The sequence below is a fragment of the Adiantum capillus-veneris genome, chromosome 18 (genome assembly GCF_014529385.1).
Source record: "Adiantum capillus-veneris isolate H3 chromosome 18, ASM1452938v2, whole genome shotgun sequence".
NCBI classification, from domain to species: Eukaryota; Viridiplantae; Streptophyta; class Polypodiopsida; order Polypodiales; family Pteridaceae; genus Adiantum; species Adiantum capillus-veneris.
Window position 1 is genome coordinate 132336705 of NC_140948.1, and position 17549 is coordinate 132354253.

General features: G+C 44.8%; 1 long non-coding RNA gene across 4 annotated transcripts in view; it reads right to left on the reverse strand.

The window, feature by feature from the left end:
• Nucleotides 1-6784: 6784 nt before the first annotated feature.
• LOC147436444 (uncharacterized) overlaps nucleotides 6785-17549 on the reverse strand; it is a 33891-nt gene continuing 23126 nt past the window's right edge. Inside the window, exons 3-4 of one of the 4 annotated variants that reach the window (XR_015185188.1) lie at nucleotides 8604-8765; nucleotides 6785-7658 (exon numbers count right to left, since the gene is read on the reverse strand). This is a non-coding gene — a long non-coding RNA (uncharacterized LOC147436444). Of the gene's footprint in view, nucleotides 7659-8603; nucleotides 8766-8955; nucleotides 9715-17549 lie in introns of those variants that run through there. The other 3 variants (XR_015185187.1, XR_015185186.1, XR_015185185.1) reach the window with 3 other exon arrangements.

A 17549-nucleotide genomic window follows, 5' to 3' on the forward strand; every position in this document is an offset into this window, starting at 1 on the left:
GAGCCACATCAAAAAAAAAAATCCTTCTCAGTCCAATGTTCGTAGTGTGTCCAATTCCTCCACACCCGATTCTCCTCTTTTGAGTAATGAGTGCATAGATGGAAGAACATTTTCATAGATTATGGGTACCTATTCCACAAGGGGAGAGATTTTTGTAATGACAATGGATGCATACATTCGGTTCCAAATTCTTTCTAAATGTCATGACAGTCCCAGTGCAGGGCACCAAGGCATAAAGAAAACTTATGGACTTGTAGGATGATAATTTTACTGGCCACATTTACATGGGTATGTTCAAGACTATGTCTTACACTGCCGAAAATGTCAAGTTAATAAAGCAGAGCTCCTGAAGGAAGAAGGTCTCTTGCACCCCTTGGAGATTTCCAATGGAAAATGAGAGAGTATCTCAATGGATTTCATAGTGGGTCTACCCCCCATCATACGCAGACATGACTCGGTTTAAGTAGTTATAACCAATTAGCTAAACTTTATAAGTTTATTCCAACCAAGTCTACTATTAAGACTCTAGATCTCGCCAAGCTCTTTGCAGACAATTTGTATCAATTATATGGGTTTCATAGTGGGTCTACCCACCATCATACACAACCATGACTTGGTTTAAGTAATAATAAACCGATTAACTAAACTTTATGAGTTTATTCCAACCAAGTCTACTACTAAGACTCTAGATCTTGCCAAGCTCTTTACGAACAATTTTTATCAATTATAGGGGTTTCTTAGGAACATTGTGAGTGATCGTGATCCCAAGTTTAGTGATCACTTTTAGAGGGATGTCTTTAAACGGCTAGGAAGATAATGTAATATCAATACTATAAATCATCTAAAGATGGATGGGTAGACGGAACGAGTTAATCAAGTGCTAGAGGATATGCTGTGAGCATGCATTAAGCAAGAAGCAATCTGATTGGGAAGATTATCTCTCTATTTGGAGTTTGCTTATAATAGTACTAATTACAACATGCTTTAGTCCTTTCATGCTTATGTACGGTTTTTCTACCTAAAAATTGCAATCAAAATGTTTGGCAAGCACAAGACCCGATACAAAAAGTTTGCTAATGAAAAACATCGGCAAATAACCTTCACAGGTATTCTTACACGTTCCAAAGCATTCAAAAAGTTTGAAAGTTGGGTCTATACCTAAATTATTTCTTAGATATTGTGGCCCATTTAAGATACTCAAGCGAGTTGGTGATATAGCTTAGGCAAAGCACATGGGCTCAATTCTATAAAGTGGGTCAAGGCAGGATAGGTGGAGTGTCTAGTTCCCAAAGTCTCCTTGGCATTAGCAACTGGCTATAGTTTACAACACTTCTTGAGTAGATTTAGAGCCTTCAACTTTAGTAGAGTAGAGAGCATGTGTCAAGATATTGTAGAGGCTATTTTATTAGAGCGGCACACCCCTCTTTAGGAGATTTACAACCTTCAGCTATAATTTGAGTTGAGTGGAGTGAGCATGTGTCAAGGTATTGTAGAGGCTATTTCAGTAGAGTTGTACACTCCTCTTGAGCTAGTGGCTTCCTACTAGATGGGGGCTTCCACTCGATTGGAGGTCCTCACTGCATTTAGGGCTTGCTCAAACACAGGTTTTTGCATATTTTTTGAGGTTCGGAGAGAGGGTCACCTCTACAGAGTCACTGTTGAGGCAGAGATGGGTGAGTGTTGTTTTCAGTGAGAGTTGTGGGCATCAGTGGGAGGACTTGTGTAATAGACTTTGACCCATTAGCTCTTGTCACGACACTAGCGATTATGGGCTTGGGAGTGCCGCTCTCTGGTGCGAGTATGCTATAGCCTACACCCTCACAAGACCAACACTTCGTTTCGAGACGAGGCATCCTTTTATAGATGCAAAGGAGTTTCTGTGAGCTTCTCTCTCATATGACAGGCAATCGCTCATGTGTAAACGCGTCCATTGATCACCACCCACCGACCATGTATCGATCATGCTATAGCCTACTCCACCCTGACAAGACCAACACTTCGTTTTGAGATGAGGCCTCCTTTTATACATGCGAAGGAGTTTGTATGAGTTGCTCTCTCGTATGACAGGCAATCGCTCATGTGTAAACGCATCCATCGCCCACCGCCCACTGACCATGTATCGATCGGCCACCATCCTACCAAAATATTCTGACAAAAAAAGAATATTCTAATTTTTGGTTTTTCAACGAGTGATCTTTTCCGTGCACAATGGCTTCTCCTCATAATGAGGGCCTTAAGAATATGCTTTTTTAGAATAAAAATTACAAGGGTAAAACAAACTCCTAGTTAACAGATAGCCTCTGCTTCAAGAAGCAATTTGGTAAGCGCTTGTCACCTAGGAGCTTTAAAATGGTTAATTCATTTTTTTCTAAATCTTTATTAATTTCATCATTACTTCGTTAGCGTAGTGGGCAATTCTCAATCACTGGCCTGTCATTAGCCCACGTGGCTCCAACACTGAAAAGCTCTTAAAAAAACTACGCCGTCAAAACCCCAGCGCTGAAAAAAAGCTACGCTGTCTAAAGCTACACCGTCTAAAGCTCCCTCTGTTCAGAATGTGATCTGTTTTCAGCGGATGCGAAGCGTTGGGCCTCTCTCTAGATGCAAATCACGTTTGGTACATCTGACACAATGAGCTACCATTGACCACTTGCACAGGCATGCTGACACTGAGGCGGGTTCTGTTTATGTATTTGTTGCTGCAATTGTAGAGCAAGAAGATGGTATTGCTGGAAACATAAATGGCAGTTTTGTTTGCATGCAATTGTTGCAGATCGATGGTGGTAGGGAAGTAGTTCGTGAAATTTGTTGCAGAGGAAAAAAGATGTCGTGCTTGGCACTGCCAAATGTGGTGCACTTGAGAAAGCATAAAAAGTGCTTGAAGAGCTTCTTGTACGAAATGTCGCCTCCTGAAATGCATTGATTGCAGGATGTGCAAAGCAAGAACAAGGTTGTTGAAAGAAGATGTCATGCTTGGGACTGTCTTGGTCGATATGTATGTCAAATGTGGTGTGCTTGAGAAAGCACAAAAAGTGCTTGAGGAGCTTTCGTCCGGAATGTCGCCCCTTGGAATGCATTGATTGCGGGATGTGCGCAATGAGAGGAGGGGCAGAAAGCTCTAGGTTTTTTTTAGCAGATGCAGAGCAAGTATATCTCTCCAAATTCAATCAAGGCATGTGACTCTATGCAAGTGCTCGAGGAGCTTCATGTCCTGAGTGTGGACTCTTGGAATGCGCTGATTGTATGATTTGCTCCACAAGGGCAGGGCCAGCAAGCTCTATTTTTTTTTCAACAGATGCGAAGCGAGGGCCTCTCTCCAAATGCAATCACGTATGCATGCATGAAGGCATGTAGCTCTATGCAAGAAGCTTATATCGGCACAAAAAGTGCTTGAGGAGCTTCCTTTCCAGAATGTCGCCTCTTGAAATGCATTGATTACGGGATGTGCACAGCAAGAACATGGCTATTGAAAGAAGATGCCATGCTTGGGATTGTCTTGGTCGATATGTATGCCAAATGTGGTGTGCTTGAGAGAGCACAAAAAGTGCTAGAGCGGTTTTCTGTTGGTTTTAGCGGATGCAGCAAGTATATCTCTCCAAATTTAGTCAAGGCATGTGGCTCTACGCAAGTGTTCAAGGAGCTTCATGTCCTGAGTGTGGACTCTTGGAATGCGTTGATCGAATGATTTGCTCCACAAGGGCAGGGCCAGCAAGCTCTATTCTGTTTTTAGCAGATGCGAAGTAAGGGCCTCTCTCCGGATGCAATCATGTATCCATGCATGAAGCCATGTAGCTCTACACAAGCTTGTATTGGCACAAAAATTCACAATTATATTGCTAGTCAGAGGCTGTTAGATGCAAAGAGAGGGCCTCACAAAACGTGCCTGAGGAGCTTCATGTCTAAATGCTAGGCAAGGTCTCTCCAGATGCAATCACCTACGCATGCTGGACAACAGATGCAATCGCAGGCAGGGTCTCTCTCCCGAATGCCGCCTCTTGGAGTGCATTGATTGCGGGATACACTCAACAGGAGCAAGGCCAGAAAGCTCTCGGCTGTTTTCAAAGGATGCAAAGCGGGGGCGTCTCTCCAGATGCAGTCACACACGCATGCATTTTGAAGGCATGTAGCTGTACGCAAGATGTCGATACGGGCTTCAAAATTCTCTTTAATAGTGTCTGTTGTAAAAAATTTCCGTGCTTGGCAATGCCTTGGTCGATATGTATGCCAAATGTGGTGCGGGATGTTGTCTCTTGGAACATTATGACTGTAGGATATGCCCGACATGGGCCATGCCGGAAGCTGTGGACAGTTGACATGGGCTTGAAATTCATGCTCATATTGTTAGTCAAGGGCTGTTGCAAGACATTTTCGTGCTTGGCAATGCCTTGGTTGATAAGTATGCTAAATGTGGTGCACTTCAGATAGCACACAACGTGCCTGAGGAGCCTCATGTCCGGAATGGTGTCTCTTTGAGTACATTGATTGCGGGATACGCACAACAAGAGCAGGGACAGACAGCTCTTGGCTCTTTTCAGTGGATGCAAAGCGGGGGCCTCTCTCCAGATGCAATCACACACCGCGTGCATTTGGAAGGCATGTGGCTGTATGCAAGATGCCGATATGGGCTTTAAAATTCGCTTTGCTATTGTTAGTTAAGGGATGTTGCAAAAAAATCTCGTGCTTGGAAATGCCTTGGTCGATATGTATGTTGAATGTGATGCACTTCAGAAAGCACAAAACGTACCTAAGGAGCTTCATATCCCTGATGCCATCTCTTGGAGTGTATTGATTGCAAGATACGCGCAACAGGAGCACGGACAAAAAGCTCTTGACTGTTTCCATCGGATCTGAAGTGAGGGCCTCTTTCCAAATGCAATCATATACACGTGCATCTTGAAGGCATATGTCTATACACAAGATGCCGATGTGGGCCTCTCTCCATATGGTATTACCTACGTGTACACATTCAAGGCATGTGTCTCTATGCAAGAGGCTGATACGGGCACAAAAAATCTGTTTTTCATTGTTGTTCAGAGGTTGTTGAAATAAGATGTCGGGCTTGGCACAATCTTTGTCGATAAGTATGACACGTGTGTTGCGCTTCAGAAAAATGACGGTTTCTCACCAACAGAAGTCTCTTGGAGTGCTTTTATATCGAGTTATGTCAAGCAAGGGCAGGTGAGGAAGCTTTGACATTAATTTCAAAGATGCAATATGACATGGGCATGTTCTACATGACCATTTTTCCCAAAAAATGTTGCCTGTCGAATGCATTAAATGATGGGAATGGCATCTCTTTCAATGCATTGGTAGCGGATACGCACCACAGGAGCAAGCGTAGAAAGCTCTAGATTATTTTCATCTTTCTATCTACAGTGTGGACTCCTTGAATGCACTCACTGTGGGATGTGCGCAACAAGAGCAAGGCCAATGAGCAATACAGGAAAGAAGTTGTGCTTGGCTTTGCATAAGAGTATGTGTACATCATATATGGTGCTCTTCAGAACGCACAAAAAGCGCCCGAGGAGCTTGTTGTGCGAACGCCGCCACAAGATCGTAGGAAGGGTCTCTATCCAGATGCAATCAACTACGCCTACACAAGAGTCTGGAAGACATGCGTGTCAGCATATGCAATCACGTATGCAGCCATAGATATTAGAATCCACGATATGATCGCTAGTCAACGTTTGTTGGGAGTACAATTTCATGCTTGGTGGTGGCTTGATTGATATGTATAAAAAATGTGGTGTCCTCACAATAGCACAAAAACTTCTTGAAGGGTATCCTCCCTGGGGTGTCGTCTCTTATAGCAGGTTAAGTGCACCAGATACCCAACATCGTTAATGCAAGGAAGTCCATTGGCGATAGACATTCAATCGTGCGATAAGTAAGCATTATCATTTTTTTATTTTTGACACTTAGAACGCAGTTAATGAACTCATTGAAAATTGCACGATGTCGTGGGAATGGCACGTTCCCTCGTATTATAAAAATTAGGGAAGATTGTGCAAACTCGCCCATGCAAGGAGACTTGCATGTTTCCTTTTTTTTTTGAAACATAAAAATGAAACAACAAACAATAACATTGACATCTTGTATGATCATGAACATTGAGCTTGACAAAACTCTTAACACTCCTTGTGGTTTTTGGTGAGGTACCCCTTTGAAGCATTACGATCAATAACCAACTTTTGTGGAGGTGCACCACTGAACCACGACGATCGGTATCCCAAACACTCTCAAGTAAAAGAATCACTCTTTCATAAAATCTCTCTCTTCTCTTTCTCTCTCTCTCTCTCTCTCTCTCTCTCTCTCTCTCTCAGTTTCCAATATTTTGTTCAATCTCAATTCGATGGAACATAGCTGACGTAGCACTCTAGTTATTCAATTCTAATATGGCTATTTACACATAAACCTCCTTTTCCTACTAAAAATATATGCAACAATGTACAAAAAAAGAAGATACATCTTGTGATCTAGAAAATAGCACTAAAAAGGGATTTCTAGAGAGTATGAATCAAACCCATCTTCAAGTCTAATTAAGAAAGTTGACAAATATTATCGTGCTGAATTTCCTCTTCCTAAAAGTGAGCGCTATTGTCACTAAGTGCCACGATTCTTTCTATATTCAATTCTTGCTATTAAAACTCTCTTGCAATCAATTATATTATCATGACTTACATAGTTTGCTACTATTACCTTTGCTAACTCATGTGACACGCTTGCAATGTTACAGATATTATCAAGAAAAGGGCATTTCTTTCAATAGGATGGCACTGAAAAATGACAGGAACGAGAATTGGAGTTAAGTACCGACTACAAAGATCGATGCGGACAAAAATTGCCAAGAATAGTAACTAGCATGCACGACTGTCACAAATAGAGGTCATGAAGGCAATGTTGTGCAACGTGCATAATTTAACTTGTCTCTACATGTGAGAAAAGCTTGTGATTAACAACTCACACAAAGCCCCATCATCTTGAAAAGGTGCAACTGAAGGGGAAAACTTGTTGCTAACAAGAGGTACAACTGAAATTGGCACTAGGTTATATGACCTTGTTGGCAAACAACCTCTTTCCTCCGAACTCAATTCTGAGAATGAAGGAGAGGGGGGGGCGGAGAGATTCAAGAACGGGTCAGAGGTAACAAGAGGACAGCTAAAATGAACATGAGGAAAAGGCCCCACCCATGGAGTGGCTCTTCTGTGGGAGCCGCCCCGGTAGATTGATTGTAGCCGTAAGAGCTGTTATATGCACTCCAATGCGCTGTATACGGTCTCGTCGTGTACTGCTCCTGCTGTGGATGCGTCTGGAAAAGGTGGAGGCCCAACAGCATGACAAAGGGCAGTAGCATACACATGGCCGCGAGCTGGCCTATGCTCAGTAGCTCCTCAGGTGGCTCGAGCACCATCGGTCCCATCAACAGCGCAAACACCATACCCAGCACCGCCAGCGGCCACATTGGAGATGGACTCTCTGTAGTCGGTAGTGAAGCTGCCGAGGGCGAGGGATACACATGCCCAGAGTATCTGTCATGGTTGTAGCTATGGTATGCGCAGCAATTACAGCTTCTCTCCATCATGGGTCTCTCTCTCTCTCTCTCTCTCTCTCTCACAAAGTCTAGCAGCACTTAAGTAGCCTTCCTCAGCATCGGTTCCCTGTGGGTACCATCAATGCACAATAAATTTCTCAGCAGGCGCCCTCTCTCTCTCTCTCTCTCTCTCTCTCTCTCTCTGTGCGCGGGTGAGCTCGGAGGTGTCAAAGAAATGAAAGTTTCGCTGGCCTTAAAGAAGCTTTCTGAGATTCTTGGAAGAGAGGGAAGAGAAAAAAACCCACGTAACTGCCAGGTGCCCACGCCGCCTAACTAACTTTACGACCTTAAGAGGAGAGAGAGAGAGAGAGCGGGTGTTCATTATTTCCGCCGACCCTCTTGCCCAACTTTATGCACATTGCAGCGTGCTTTTTTTGCAAAGCCAAAGACAGATGTGACCATATTCGATACCTTGGCGTAAAGAGGTGTAATGCTGAGATACAATCAGAGGCCATGTAAAGGGACTTTGAAGTCAAGGTGTCCCCCCACCTTTTTTTGAGATCTGCCTTCCCAGGTCATTGTTGATCGTGGACCGTCCGATCCATTTGGAGGAAAAATATGGATTGGGTGGGGTTTGACATAATAACCTCCCCATCACAAGGGAATGTCTTCCCAATGCGCTAACGCACTTGTTGTGTTATTGAAAAGTGGTTTCGGCACACAAATGATTCTTGGTGTAAACTCGATGTGAACTCAATATAAACTAGTTCACACCACCAAAATGCGGTGTATAATTCACATGCAAGTCTACAACAAGTTCATGTTTGCCCAAGTTTGCACTTAGTTTACATCAAGTTCACATTCAAGATCAACAGCTGTGATCGTTGCCGCACGCGACACCGATTCTCAGCCATACACCCCCTCTAAAATTGACGTGTCATTTAGTGGCGAGTCCGTGCCTAAGGCCCTTGTTCAGACTGCCTGAGTTGCACACTCTCTCATCCATAAGGGTTCCATCATTCCATGTTCAAGTTCACACTGTGTGACTAAAGGCTGGCATGACAGTTCTTACTTTATCAAAGCCCAATTTCAGTAGTGGAGAACTTGAGGCTTTGAACAGTGCCCATCACCGGCAATCAAAATGTCAGATCCCAACAGCGTCGACGGGCGTCAACTAGTCCCCCAAGAAAAGCAAAAAGAAAAACACCATGCCTACAATGCAATGCTCAAGCCCCTGCACACAAGCACCACGGACTTAGCTCGTTGCTACCACAGGATTAACCACACCCTAAATGAGCATCTACCATAGTACAAGCCCTATCAAAGATCCCACTGACAAGATGAAAGATTTGAACTCACCATAGAGTTAACAGTATCGTTACAAACATCGCACTTTTAAGACAAGCACAGACCTTTGAAACAGAAACACTAACTTCTTAAGCTTATTTCTGAGACCCAATTACTGGAAAGAACAAACAGCTCTTGCAACAAGCCATCTGCCTCTGCGGACTGTGGCACTGCCTTTCGATGGGCGCTAGAGAGAGAGAGAGGGGCCTCTTACTATTTCTTTCCACCCACATGGCAGGGTTTGAGAAAAGCATGCCATTTTTACAAGGGCTCAAAAAACCTCCACATCAACACTCCCTTTCTCTCAAAAGGCAGTGCCAACAAAAAGAGAGACAGATAATGAATTTGATTAGAGCTATCAGACAACCATAAAAGGCTATACATATAATGGAATTGAGATACATCATTTCATCTGTTTGTAGCTTAGAGGAGATGTTGCACTATCCTAAGCTGTCTTCAACACCAAAAAGGGAGACAAAATACAGATCTTTTTTACTTCCGCCTCCAGGCTTGGCTTCTCCAATATTGAGCAGAAAATCATCATGAACTTTCTTGCCCAACTTCACGCTTCATTATTCTTGTTTGCATAAAGTATACAAAGAAAAATAAGCTCTGACGGAAAATCATTCAGTCTTGCTACGATCAGCATCCAGGAATTCACAGCAGCATATATGAAGCAGTGCCTTCGAATACACTGGGGATAGGCTACCTGGCTATTGTACTCTCAAGACCCTGAGAGGTTTTGAGACCGTGAGAGGTTTTTATATATGCCAAAAAAAGAGTATAAGAAATATTGGGTAGCACTGCCTGAAGTGCGGCCCTCACTTGAGTCCCTGCTGAAAGATTGTTAAGATTCACTCAATATAGGGTTAACAAGGGGTTTCCACTGCGCCAAGTAAACAATAGCCCACCCATATTGTATGGACAAATGTCCAAAATACCCTACAAAATCTAATGACAATCACAAACAACAAAAAAACAAAGAGCACAATTTTGTCAATGTTCAAGGGCCAACTATGTTGTGCGAACGGGATGTCTGAGATACACTACACAAGATTTTTGAGGAAAACAAACAAACATTTTCTTGTGTTACAGCAGACAAGAGCTTAATAAATACCCAACTAGATAAAAGAATAATGAAACTGGAAAATGAATTGACCAGTCTTTAGGCTGCATCCGTTTAAGCTTGACTGATGTTTACACAGTAGATAGTTTTTTTCATGACCATTGACATGCTTTCTGGCCAAGGTGGTTTCATGCACAACACCTGTTCAAATAGACCAATGTTTGTATCTCAAGGATGTGAACATTATCCACAGTAAGGGGGGCCCTTAATATATCACCTTCTATATTATGCCCCTAGTCAGCTTCTACCCAAAGCAAATTGATATCGAGCATTACGAAATAAAATACATTGAGGTCACAAAGTGATCGCATGGCATGCTGACACCGGACAGGAAGAGGATTGGAAGAGTAGAGCCGAACTGGGAGCTATCTGAAGAGCCCAGCATGAGTGCAGTACGCACCGGGATTTTACGGCGCAGATGTGGGACTCTATGCCAGGTGCTAACGAGGCAACCCATATGGACAGGGCTAACAAGGCGTTTTTCCCATTGGGCTGCTTTTTTGGTCATCGATTATAAAAGCAAAAGATTTTCTGGTGCTATTAGGCTCCAGGGTAAAGATATCATATGTTATATGTGTTTTGGCACTCTGTAAAGCAACTTTGTGATCTTTAAATTGGGCTTTTTGGCCCAGTGCCTATTAAAAAAGAGGCCAGCACGACATTAACCTCAAACTGCAACTCGGAGGATGACTCAGAGGGAGAGCGTGGGCTCTCCGAGAGTCGTAACTTTGACTTCGGTCAATTAAGTAAAGAAATACCACCGGGGGGGGCACCTAGTTCAGGGCTTAGTGCTTTAGAGAGTGGAACTCCGCCACTCAATGTCTCTACATGTTTTACACTTTCAAGAAGTTCATTTCCGTTCAAGTTCCATACTGTTGCAGTGAATTATTGCCTAGTCAGCTGACTTGCTGGCCTGCTTTCAAGGCTTCTCGCTTACCATCCATCCTCTTACTCGTATTGTTGCCTTTCTTCTTACCCTTTTGCTTCCCTTTTAATGAAGAACCTGTTAGGACTTCGAGGCCCAACTTCTTTGTCTTATCGAACCGCTCCTCCTTGTCCAATACCATGGGCATAATTGTCATAATAGGCAACGGAAGATGCGATGATGACACGGACTGGCCTTAAATCTGGTGGAAATCTCGACTCTAATTGCTCAACCGTGAAAGGATAGAGGATGCACGTCTCGAGGCTTCCCCTATGTGGCTGCCCCCTAGAGGATATGGAATCCTCTGCTCTCCTAGGCCTACGCCATCAATACTCTGCCTTCGCATGTGATCACCCATACGTGGGCTGCCCTGAGGAAAATGCAAAGGAAAGAACTCCTGCCCCATTACCCTATGATACTACACTCTGAGTGAAGTCACAATGGTGGTGCTGCCCATATCCTCCATTTGAAAGAATCCATACCCTGCCCAACATGCAAGGGTGGGCAGCCCATAGTTACCCGGAACGGGAACGGGAGGGTCCAGAACGGGACGGGAACGGGGAGGAGGAGGGGGGGACCGGAACGGGAACGGGGCCGGAACGGTCCACTAAAGTAAGGCTTGAATTACCTCCATTCAGCTTAGTCCCAAATAAGCTCCTAAACAACCCCAAATCTACCCCCTAACTTGCCCTCAAAGTGCACCAAATATAATCCCCAAACAGTCCCAAATCTGCCCCCAAAAGCCCACTTTTTTTGCCCTCAAATTCCTTTTTTTTTTCTGTTCTGCCCCGCATTTCGCCGTTCCATCTCATGTTCCGCCTCGTTCCCCCCATTCCGGAACACCGTTCCGGTTACACCCCGTTCCGGAACGGCGTTCCGTTCCCATCTCCATTTCGGGAACGGGACTCCTGCGGAACGCCATTTTGGAACGTTTGGGCTATGTTCCCCCCGTTCCCTGTTACACTAGGGCAGTCCCCCCAAAAACGCCTTATGGGATCACTTCCCAAGCCTACACGAGACTATATGGCTATAGACAAATCCAAAAACCATGCTATATCTGGCTAAACATAACCCAACATAAGAAATGTCTCCCTCACTTATCCCTTGGGAGATACCAGGACCGACTCAACAAATCCACAGAGATGCCAAACTCTTAACAACAATATCATTCCAGGTGATAGCATTTACATATGTGTTATCAAGGAGGAATAGAAGTTGGTGTTGGATGACGTGGCATGACCAACCGAGCCTCAAGGGAATGGGAGAGAATCAACCGACACTGACCGACCCCAAAAGGCTAGATAAAAAGCTGAGTAAAGGATCCCGTAAATCGCAATGGATTTCCGTAGAAAATCATGGAATACATACATGTCACGTGACACATCCAACCCTATGTGTCCGTGGCAAGCTACAGCATGACCAAGGTTCAGTCAGTAAAGTCAGTCTAGAATAGGAAGTGATTTGGCACTTTTGTGAGTCTGTTCGCAAACCGTGCATGTCCAGATACTTAGATTAGATGCATATCCTCTGGTTGCACATAGCATGACCATCAGATTTCCATCAGAACTCATCAAGAGCATTTTTGCATAGACCTATTTTCCCTATTTTTGACATTTTTCACTTATTATTTTTAAGTGACTTTTGTTGGAAAGTAGGTAGGGCAAATTTACTAAGAGAAACCTAGCGCTAGCACTTTCTGGCAAAAGAGGCAGTAGGAGCACCTTACTCAACATGCAACTTCTCAGCAAGACCCCCCAGCAAGGCCTAGCGTTTTTGCAACACAGCATGAACACTAGTGTTTTTGCACCGTAGACGAGTCCTTGCGTTTTTGCACAACAGATCAGCCTCCCCAGCGACCACAGCAGACAGCAGATCCACTAGCGTTAGCAGATTCTACAGCAGGTAGCAGATTTCCACCGCAGTAGAAGATTTTCAGCCCTAGCGTTTTTGCAGATCTTCGCGACAGAATCAGCCCTAGACTCAACGTTTTCAGTTTTCAGCAGTCAGTACCCATAGTAGAACCCACGAACCTCGCAAATCTCACCTTCCCGCAGCAGATCCTCGCCGCACGGTCAGATCCGGTTAAGTTTACAGATTCAGCCCGGAAAACACAGATTTCAGCATCTGCGTTTTCAGCGCGTCGTCATCGCATCATCGTCATCGACATAGAGTCAGAATTCAGCAGATAGAAGATTTGCAGATTTCAGCCATTAACAGTTTCAGATTTCAATCCGTCTCGTCGTCGTCCACATCATCGGCAAGTCCAAAGCATTGTAGAGATTTGTGCAATCATAAGTAGACTGCTCTCGCCATAGAGAGTGGGGCCTTTGGAGGAGGGTTTGAGAACATTCTGGTGTCGTATTCTTCTCTCTCTATCTATCAGTCTCAGCACCTTCATTCACAGTGTTCATCCACTTTGTTTGTGTCCATTGCACTCTCTCACTAAAGGAACGGAAGGCTCTCCCTTCCATAAGTAAAAGGAACCTTGAGAACAGTTCGGAGCACTCATCTTGAGCAAAGTTCAACATTCATTCCGCTGCACCTTACAATACAACTGATGGCGTGGCACTTTTGGGCAACAGAGAAAAAAAAGCGGATAACTTTCGAAACTTTTGAGTCCTAAGAACAAAAAGCTTCTGAATTGTAAACGCACTGAGTTGTAAAAGTTCCTTTGGGGCCTAGTGCCTAAAAATTTGAGCCTTGGGGGTCAATTCTATTAGATAAGGTGCATGGTTACACATTGTAGAGTGACTCCCCGGAATTTAAACTATGTGGAATATTTGAAGTACTAAAAGGGGTGCCAAACTTTCGGGCCAATGCTTCTAGGCGTGGAACCCCGCCTGTCACGTGCACATGGCTCTATGTGGCATGTGGACATGTTGTCATAGGTGGCAGCGGAAGATGCAATGAAGACAAGAACTGGCTCGTGATCAGGTGGGCACCTCGACTCCGATCTAGAACACTTGCAATGCCAAACACATGAACAAGGCACATCTATGGAGAAAAGAGATCACTGAGGTAGAAAGAGACAGAACATTTGAGAATGAGAGAGAGAGAGAGAGAGAGAGAGACAAATTTGTCTGCACCGTCTTGCCTGTATCTCCTGCCTCCAATCCTCCGGTGTCAACCAAAACAGAATCCGCGCCAACAATGCCACCAAACCGCAACTCGGTGTGGCTCTCAATGTGAATCAGCTGGGAGTGGCCTGCTAGCCAAGTTGGGGGATAAGTCTATTGTAAGGTTACCAAGGGTGAGCAATCCAAATGATCAAGAGTGTAGAAGAGAAACTGCACTACCATCCAAGCCAACAAGCTCCGGGTGACTCCGGATGTAGGTACGTAATGATGCATGAACTCTCGCATCTCGCGGGTAAACTCTCCAAGAGAGTTCAAAGCACTAAAGTCCTACTCCAGTCTGTAGATCCAAGCAATGAACATGTCCAAGAAGAGATCCAAGATCCTCTCCCTAAGTCCATGTAAATGCTCCTATGTAAGCAAGTGATCTGACGTGTCGAGGTTAAGTGGTAAGTGTCTGTCCACCCAAGATGGTGGTGTCTTCTCTGGGAATGTCATAATCCCATATGCCATGAGCATGGCCATATCTCGTGTGAACTCCTCTGATGAGTGCATAGGTGTGTCCAAAACAAACCACAATCACCACCCCCTCTGGAGTGCGCAATCGCCGAATGATGGCTGGAATGAATGGATCTTCCGAGGATCAAGGAATAGGATCTCACGTCGCCGTAAAAGGTACCGCTCCAAAGCTGTAGCAATCCACAATAACCGCTCAGACAACCACCGGATGGTGTCCTGACGAGCAATGGAGTGATCGACCACACAATAGGCAAAAAATCAGCTTGCTGTCTGCCCAAAAAAATGCTGCAAAGGATGCTGAAAACGCTGCTGTAACAGAGATTTCGGTAGGCCTGTACGCCACCGATCGGTACAGGAGCATCACAGAGGTTCAGATGAGGTGGTTCTCACACTTCTCAACCGTCGTGGGGCTGAAAACAGAGAAAAAACAGCAAGTAATGAGTGCCTAAAAAGTGCCGGTTGGGTGTAGCTACCTGACAATGGCGTAGATCTGCAAATTCCACGCAGTGTAGAAGACTCCGGTGAGTGCCTTGGCTGCTCCCATGGATGCAAGAGGCCTAGCGTTTGCTGAAAACGCAGCAACCTCGGAAATATATGAGGGTGCCCGTACAAGGCGGCAGGCGGCCGGCCCAAAACTCGGGTGGCCGGACCAGGTACAACCTAGACTATGGGTGGCCAGCCCGGAGACATACTAGCCGTACAAGTATGCCCTAGACCTATGTGAAGCAGCAGAGTGATGTAAGTCTAACAGGGCTGCCCAATGAGGGCGTCCTGCATCACAGGAACTCTGCACACCGCTGCACCTAACCCTGCCCTTGCCCACATGTATATAGATCCAGTTGTACAGGCAGCCAGCACCCACAACCCTGAATAAATAAGGAAAATACACCAGATGCCTAAGGGGGCACGGGGAAAAATATCACAAGGCTGGGGAATAATATTCCCAAGTTGCAGAAGCACAAATGGCCATGGAACCAAGCCAAAACCCAAGGCTAAACGTGGCTAAATATATCCCAACATAAGAAACCTACTTTACACTGGTTGCACGGCTAAAGAACACCATCCAAAGCCGCAAGAAATGGGCAAGGAAACCAAGGACTGGAAGACACCGTGCATGGTACTCTGCTGAATGGAGCGCCGGTAGTCTATTGAAGATAATAACCTGGAAGCCCCCTTTGAAAGAGAAGCATCCTCAAATGTACGCTTTGAGGTAACAACTGACTCAATCCCACGTCGGAACTTAGCACACACTGTCACTCAAAACTCTAGAGCTAAAGCCGAGAACTCCCCCCAAGATAGTAAGTCCCCCCTCTGTCACAAATTGCTGACGTGTCAAGCCATTGAAGAATGGAGCCCACCTGCAGATCACGGCGGAGGGGTCTAAACCCTAAGAAGCAACAGCAGAAGAAGTAGAAGAAGCATAAGAAGTTTTACCACCTTGCAAAGTCTGGCCAAGTGGCCTATTTTTTAAGTCGAGTTCCCACCAACTTACTGGACCCCGTCTAATGAGGCCTAAGTGACATAAACGCATAAAAATAAAGCAAGACCACTCACACGCACTCTCCAACTCTCTAGCGTGGAGAACTGATGACGTGGCAGCAGTTGTACGCATTTTACGTTGGTTGTGTTGATCTGGCACCTGTACAGATTTCCGCGTTTTACATTGATGGCGTGGCAGCTCTACGGATTTTTGCAAAACGCACTGGTAGCTCTTCGGCAAGATGCTTTTAGAACTTGAATTTTTTCATGTAACTGCTTTTCATAGGCCAAGGGCCTTTAAATATGTGCAGAGGGCTCAGTCTCTGGCACTCTTCCAGGTGAAGGTGCAGAGCGCGAGAACCGACATTGTATTGAGTTGAAGCAATATAAAGAAATACTGAAAGGGGCGCCAAGGTTTGGGGCCAGTGCTTTCTCGGGGTGAAACTCCGCCACTCCCTGTCTCGTGTGTCGTCTATCTCTTTTAGTTCAGTTGTTATTTGAAGTGCTTAAAGTTGTTCAGTCTATTCTTTTCCATTGGCACGTGGTGCTCGTTCCCCGTGACAGTAATATCAGAGCTTCACGCGTGTGCTTTTCTAAAAACATACTGGTCCTACCAAACAGCAGACAGAGCAAGGTGGCGCTTCCAAAATTTACTGGAAATTTTACTAAAGAATTTGTGTCATGACCCCGGACTTATTAGTCACTCCCACCCTTACTCCATCGTGTATCAGGCGGCTCCCATCTATATCGCTCTGTCTTACAGGGCATAAGCCATAAAGATCACTTGCAAGAGAAGGATCAAAGATTTATTTTCTTTTTTAGCCGTTTTTCTCAGAGGCAATGCCATGCAGTGGTGGATGTCTATAGCTACCAAGCCGCACACTCCAAGGACTTGGCAAGCTTTCAAAAAATTATTCTGCCCGAAGTTACATGTCTTCAGACATCTTCCTTCGGAGTGCAGCTTCAAGCAGAGTGAGGCATCTAGAAATGCTTGCCACAGAAACCCCTAGCAGATTACGACTTAAAATCTTTGGACATCTCGCACTAGGTGTCCAATCTTGAATCGATAACCTTGGAGACCCCGTGTGATTGCTTTATCTTGGGGCTACCATCACCGCCACAGGAACACTGTCTGTCGAGGCCTATTTCGACCATTCAAGAGTTTATGGACCATGCTCCGGTCGGATACAACCTTATGGAAGAAATCTAACCCTAATTTTCGTGCAGGTTTCAGAATGGAAAGCTAGTCGACTTTCGAGCTCGACTAATGTCAAGGATGCGTTTTCAGTTTGAATTAGCACTTTTCTGAATCTGTTTGCGAGCTTGTTTGGTGATCGTGTTTGGAATTTGTTTGAAATGGATGGTATCAGTTTTAAACCTGTCTTGGTGTCGATTTGAACTGTTGGACTCTAATTTTAATATTGGTTTCAATTGGTGATTCACTCTCGGGTGGAGTAATGAGAAATGTTGTTTTGTATAGTCTGAACCTCGAAACGACGTAGATGGGATGTCTGGGGAGCGTTTTGTTGTATGTTTGAAAACCTCAGA